We start from the raw sequence: 7,748 nt of genomic DNA, 5'->3' as shown, positions 1-7,748 counted from the left end.
AACTTTGTGATGGCCTTCACATATATATAGAATATTGAGGGTGATAATTAGAGCTATTTCTTAAAAGAGAAATTGAGTTTCCAGCTGTCATTCTCTTCTCCCGCCTCCTTTTCTCTTTCTCTCTCCTTTCCCCTCTCTCTCCCTCTCTCAAAATACACCCGGGATGCTATAAAATTCTGTGCAAGAACCTAGAATTCTGGAAGCTGCTAAGCCACATAGGCCATGATTAGAGGCTTCACAGAGAAAAACAGAGATGTTGGAAAACCCCTAGATGTTAAAAGTCCCTAGATGTTTGAGCCTCTGTGGTATCAGCTGTCAAATGGGTGAAGAAGACTGGGGATGGGTCCAACCCACCTTTCAAGCAGAGACACCAAAGTGGGATACACAAGCTTCCTCATAGACCTCTGCTTACATAACAGATTCGTAATGTAATAGAATAGAATGTTGTCATACTTCCAAGTCATTATATTTAGAAATGATTAAATCTACAATATTTGATTGCAAGAAAAATGTTCTACATACTTAAGATTGAATAATGTCAATACATTCATTGTTCTAATTTAGCAAATAACCTTAAATTATAATTTACTTTGGTGCCTTTATTCTCCACACCCTTTCTGTTCATCTCTTAGGTATTGCATCCCTATTCGTGCTGTTCTGGGAATGTGTAACATAAAAATGACATTAAGTAAGATCATTGTTATTTTAAAGTAGTTAAAGGGAAGAGAGGTTAGGGAGAATATTTGTATTTCCCAATTGAAGTACTTTAAAGTATGATTTCATTGTGGTTTTCTATGGAGGGTAGTGTTACTTTGGGTTATTAAAGCTTTTCTGTGTTACTCCTTGAAATAACTAAATAACGTCTACTACAAATAAACTTCAGAATTTTTGTCCCAATCAGTAAAATTAAGCTTCTTAATTGTCATAATGTCTCACTTACACATTGTAAATCTAATAAGATTGAACAATTAACTACATTCCACCATATTGCAGAAATTTATAGTCTCACGATTTTAGAGGCCAGAAGTCCAAAATCTAGGTGCTGGCAGGGTTTACTAGTCAGCTTCCACATCGGTAGGACAAAATACCTGACATACAATTTAGAGGAAGGGATGTTTAACTTGACTTTCAGTTTCAGAGGTTTACTCCATGATGGGCTGGATACAAAGCAAAAGCATGTTAGGAGACAAGGCAAAGTCTTTCAATTCATAGTGTCCAGGAAGCATTAAGGGTCGAAAGAGTGCCGGAGAATAAGAGGATAGGAACTGGATATAGTCCTAGGTGATACCTTCAGGCCTCATGGAAACACAGCCAGAAATGTGCTTTACTGATATGCAGGGCATCATTTAATCAAGTCGATCATTAAGTTTAAGGATCTCACTTCTATCAAGGTGACACCTCAACATATTTCTCGAAGCCTTGCTTATTTTCTGAATCAGAAAATAACAAGGTCATAATTCTGCCTCACGTGATATAATTATTGTGCCCACAACTGAACAAGCAACAATCTCCTCTCGAAGGATGTGACAGTTACCACACAAACATCCACATCTCCCCTAAGATTAAAGACACTTAGCTGTGAACCCCTATAAAATTAAAAATGCGAGTTACATCCTCCCAATAATAAATGGTACAGGGTAAATATCCTCATTCCAAAAGGGAAAAATGAGATAGAGAAACATAGGACTACATCAATGCCAAAACCCAGCAAAATAAACATTAAACCTGTATCTCCATATCCACCATCCCAGGCACTTGCCTGTGCGATGTGAGCAGACCCACCTCCATGGCCCTGCTAGTTGCTGCTCTGACTCACAATTTTGGAAGCCAGAAAGCTAAATTCTGCACTTTGGCAGGGTTTATTCGTCAGCTTTTCCCATTTTAAGGACAAAATGGCCTCTCTCTAGGGCCAGCTGCGCTCACTGCCTTTAGGTTTCTTGGGTAGATGTTCTATGTTCATGGCATCTCTGACTTCCTGGGGTCTCCTCTGCACCTTAGGCTTAATGCATGAACCCTCAGGTTCATGCATTCCCTTCCCAAGAGCACATTGGTTGGCCTCTAAGACCTTCCTTGGAAATCTTGGTGGAAGCCTCCATGATCCCACAACTCTTGTGTTCTGCATGCCTGAACAACTAGCATCATGTGAACAATACCAAGGTTTGTTACTAGTTGAGCCATAGCCAGGACTCTTTTCAAAGTATGGCAGAAACCCGGATGGATGAGCCCAGTGAAATGAATTCTGCAGAGCCAATAGCCTTGGTGGCCCTTCGTGAGAAGGGGATCCAGGGTTTTCCTTCTCTAACGAAATGTTTATGCCTTTGCACCTGAGATGGGTGCAGTCTTGTTGATTTCTGAAATGCCTTCGAGGCATCTTTCTCTCTGAAATAGTTGTTCTTTCTGAAAGTGTCTGGGAGGGATCTGTTGCAGGTCTTTCCCCTGGCTACTGGTAGTTTCCTGGTATTCCTAGATAGTTATGGCTGTATAAATTGTTCCCACTAGAGCAATCTATATATGTGTTTGTGTCTCTAATGTCCCTCTTTTATAAGGACACCAGTCATATGAGATTTGGAGTGCATACTGTCCCAGTATGACTTTATCTTAACTAATTAGCTCTACAAATAGTCTGTTTTTTTACAAAAAGTTAGATTCTGAAATACCAGAAATTGGGCATTTAATATATGAATTTTATGTAGGAAAGACACAATTAACTCACAACAGGAGGCAATTTACAAATATGTGTCATTATTTAATATGCACATTGCCCTTAAGTCAAAAGAAGAATATATACATAAGATAAAGTAACAAATGGAAAAGCAATAAACATATGAACTTAATTGCAGTATTGACTATGATACTAAAAGGATGGAAAAACTATGTGACCTCTAATTGACAACTGATGATTAATATCTACATATATTAATTAAGACATTACTAAGATGAATGGAATGCAAATATCAAGGTATGTAACGGCTGTATGAAATTTCACCATTTGTATAATTGTGTATTCATGCATGGGTATATGTGCAAGTTATGAAAACATACCTTCACTATTTAAGACTTTCTCTCTTAAAGAAGCATCTTCTATTTTCCCATTCCTTGAATTTAGGCTAGCTTTCTGACTAGCTGAACTAATTTGGTAAGAATCATGTCTAGATTGGACTGCATCTTCATCTTTTTGCTGTCCTTACGCCATCATGTGAAGAAACTGGGCTGAGCTCTTCAAACATGAGAGGCTTTGCACTTACAGATAGAGAGATCCTGTGTAAACAGTTAGTTCCTTACAGATTATCTCTCGCAAAACATTAGAAAATATTTTTATGAGCACCTGGTTCTAGCTGTTCATCTACTTTCTCAAAACAGACTGTTCCCAGAAGGTTATCAGATGGTTCTCAAGACTGTTTGCAGCCTTGAACTTCTGAGATGTGCCCCGTGTGAGGAACCACAAGTGCAGTTCCTATTCCAATCCGTGTCCCAATGTAACGTTCTCCTCTACGGTGTTGTAGCTTAGTCAGAAAGTCTTGGGTTCAATTCTCAACCCATCTGCCCCCTGCACAATGAAAATACAGACAGAAGAAGGAAGAGGGGTAGGAGCAGAACAGGAGGAGGAAGAGAAGAAAGAGGAGGAAGGGAGGAGGGGGATGGAGAGAGAGGAAGAGCAGGAAAAGGAGAAGCAGGAAGGGAGAGGAGAGGAGGGAGAACTGTAATGGTCATTGCAAATCTTAATTTGAACAAATGACAAAAATTACACTTTCCATTGCTCTTTGTTTAAACATTGCAAATTTATAAATCACATTTATAAATTTATAATTTCGTTTATAAATATAAAAAATGAATTAAATCCGACAAATATGCACAATAAAAACAAACCTTTTAATGACTAGCCACGACCTTAGAATCAAACACAAAGTACATCCTATTGGTCCTACAGGCATGGGCAATGCTGCTCTGTCTTCTCTTGCCTCATCTCAACCTACTGTTTTCCAGTATCCAATCTACGTGTAACACTTGTGCTAGCTTTCTGTCACTGCGGCAAAATACCTGGCTAAATAACTTAAAGAAAAGCTTTAATTTGGCTCACAGTTTCAGTGATTTCAGTCCATGGTCAGCGGTTCCTTTGTGGTAAGGCAGAAACCAAGATGGAAAGGAATGGCGGAAGAAGGTAGCTCACCTCGTAACAGGCAGAAAGCAAAGAATGGAAGAGAGCCAGAGAGAAAAAAAAGCCTGAAACAAAATACAGTCCTGCATGACTTATTCCCTTCAAGCAGACCACACTTAGTAGTTTATCCAGCTATTGAGTCATCAGTGGATTTATCAGTGGATTTATCCACTGATGGGCATAGTGCCTCATGATTCAGTCGCAACCACAGGTCCCAGCTCTGAATGTTGCTGCATTGTGGATGAAGCCCTTTCACATTTGAACCATGGCACCCTCATATAGTCAGCTTTCTTGAATGTCTAGTTCAACTTCAGTCTTTGTAAATTCTTTTTGCTTGGTGTGTAAAGATACTTACTCTATTTCTCATTTTTAGCTCTGCTTAAATCCCCCAAATCAGAGAAATTCTCTCTCAAGAATAAAGTAGAAACTAGCCTGTTTCTGCATTGCTTTCTAATCTCCACAGAACTTCTACATTTTACACTTACTTTTCCATTTGCTTATTTATTCTTTCCTTATTCAGATAAATTATTACTCAGGTTTAAAAACAGAATCATTTTATAACAAACAAAAACTAAGAGTTTATGCAGAGAAAGCATTAAGTAATATATCAAAAAGAAGTAAATGAGGAAAAGTGGAATAAAAATAACATTTAATAAAGGTACTATGTTTCTAAGTAATAACTCCATTTACAGTATTTTTAAAACAAAAGAGAAAACCCTGTGTATCTTAAAGTCAATTTTTTAAAAACTTAGATAAAATGGGCAATTTCAAGAAAAAATATTCTTGCTGGGTGTGGTGGTGGTGCATGTCTATATTCCCTGCACCCAGGAGGGTGAAGCAGGAGGGTCTCAGAAAATTAGAGTCCAATCTCGGATACATAGTAAGTTCAAGGCCAAGGCTAGCCTGAACTACATAGCAAGATCCTCTCTCTCTCTCTCTCAAAAAATAAAAAGGAATTGAAAGTGATAAAATCTAAATAGAACATTCATGATTACATAAATGTAATTAATATTTTAAAATATCTCCTAAAAAACCTGTTGTAAATTCTTATTTCTAAACACTACAGGAACATGTACAAAATATTGTATAAAAATTCTTTCATAGTCATTGTTCCGGCAAAATATTACAAAAACTCAACAGATTCTAATATTATAGCTTAGCTTCAGAAAAAAACGTAGATGCAAGATTCCTGAATAAGCTTTTAGCAATTTAAATTAATTTATAAAAGCAAGATATCTTGATCAAACTGAGTATTCTCCAGGAGCTAAAAAATAAGCCAATATCAGAAAACAAAAGCCACCACCTTACTAAAGGACAAAGACCAATACTAACAATAAATATACAAAACTAATTCAATAAAATCCTACACTGATTCTTCAAATATAATTAAGGCAGTTCATATAATTAAAGCAGATTCTGATTTAAACTAACAGTCTGCCTACAAAATTTTTATGGCAAGTCGTGATTTTTGGAAGCATTCTAGAAAGTTGGAATCAAGTGAAGGCTGTCTGTCCTTAACCTTCAATTCAACAGTATACCAAAGATACTGCTAAAGGAGGCTAAATAAATGGAAGCAATATGGTAGAGATATAGACAGAGATAGAAAGGGCAGAAAAAGGATACAATGTTTGATATTTATAAACATGATAATTCTTAGACCGAAAAATCAAAAGAATCTAGATATGCAATCGGAATAAGGAGACTGAGATATCATATATAAAATAAAAAACATACAGAGATAAGATTTCTCTTTACTAGAATTTAAAATGAGAAAGCGTAGGTAAAATTATATTCACAGTAGCCATAAAGCAATAAAGATTCAAGAAATAAGAAGAGATGACAAACTGAGAAGTGCCCAGAAAGGAAAAGGCTTGATTTTATAAAGAGATCTGTTATCCCCAGGTTAAGCCAAATTTTCACTAGAGTTCCAATCAAAATGCAAATATGGCTTTCATGTAAAAATCAATTAATGAAATTTAAAATTCAAGGAGAATAATAAATATGTAAAAAGAACAAGATAATAAAGAAAGTACAGAATAAGAAATAAAGAATAAGAGTGTTGTAGGACTGCAATATATGTATATATATATATATATATATATATATAGAGAGAGAGAGAGAGAGAGAGAGAGAAATGCACTCAGATGTTTGTGAGTGAGAAAAATTTGTGGAGGGAGAAAAAAGTATAAAAATTAAAGGAGAAGGCAAGAAACATTAACTTTAACATTACTTTTGCTTAAAGGGAAATACTGAAAGATTATCACCATCAATTTGTTTTGTTTACTGGGAACCATGTTAACATATTTTTTGAGGTATTCCTTTCACTTTTATAGATACAGTTTCAGTTAGAAAATGAAAATATCTAAGGAACAGAAAAAGAAATAGGGAAATTACATGTAAAAAGATGCTTAATTTCCCAAATTACAAAGTATAAATAAAGTTAATAAGATATTTTCCCACAAGTGTTATGGTTTAGATTTAAAATGTCCTCCAAATATCTCTTGTGCTTGGAAGGCTATTGGATTGCAGAGGTGCTTCACCTGGCTTCTTAGGAGGCAGAGCCTGGTCAGAGGTAGGTCACTAGGGGAGTGACTTGGAAAGGTGTCCTGCATTCTTACCCTAAGCGACTCCTCTCTCTGCTTCCTGCCTCCTGCATATGGAATAAGTTTCTCCCACCTTTCCATCCCACCATGTCTTTTCTGTCTTGGAGCCAGCCAACCATGGACTGAAACCATGATCCAAAATAAACCTGTCTTTCTTTAAATTATGTGTTGGGTCCTAGTGACAAGAAAGTGAGAAAACCAGATTGATAAAAAAAAGAGGGGGATTTTTGAAAATCTTTTTTGGCATATTTTAAGTATTTCTCACAGTTTGTTGCAAAATAAATTTGTGAAGTTTCAAGTATGGTTTCAACTATCTATAAAGGTTTCTTAATCTGCAAATCTTATTAACTCAGCAATTCCTGGGATTCATCCATTAGAAGCTTACATTTATGTGCAAAGTGTCATTCAGTATTGTTGATTGAAACCTTGCTGATAATAAGAACAGCTAGAAGAATATAAATCTACAGTGAGAAAAAAAAAAAAAAACTACTGGTGGCTTCTCCTGTAAAAAGCTTAGAAATTCCAGAAGTCATCATTCCATTTTAACAAGTAAAAATGGAATAAACCAAAACATTAATAACCTTTCTTATTTTTTTTGTTTGGTTTATCTTGTACCAGATATTGAACCCAGGGCCTCTACAATAAGGTACATCCTCAGCCCTTTAAAAAAATTTAACTTTGAGACAGGGTATCACTAAGTAGCCCAGGCTGGGCCTGAGTTCAAATTCATGGTCCTCTTGACTCACTTTTCCAGTATGTTCCTTAAGGGACATAAGGTCTGTCCCAGCACCTGGGAGGTTGAGGCAGGATTTCAAGTTTGACTCTCATCTGAGAAACTGAGCAAGACTTTGTCGAAGAAGAAGAAGAAGAAGAAGGAGGAGGAGGAGGCCTTTTCGAGTGCCACTATAAAAGAGAAAAGACTGCTTCCCATGTGACTGGAGAAAGTGGGAGATATTATTTGATCAGGGCAGGGGAGCATGAGAAATGTC

The sequence above is a fragment of the Fukomys damarensis genome, unplaced genomic scaffold (genome assembly GCF_012274545.1).
Source record: "Fukomys damarensis isolate Sample0158 unplaced genomic scaffold, DMR_v1.0_HiC HiC_scaffold_4, whole genome shotgun sequence".
NCBI lineage: Eukaryota > Metazoa > Chordata > Mammalia > Rodentia > Bathyergidae > Fukomys > Fukomys damarensis.
This window is presented reverse-complemented; position numbering follows the sequence as displayed.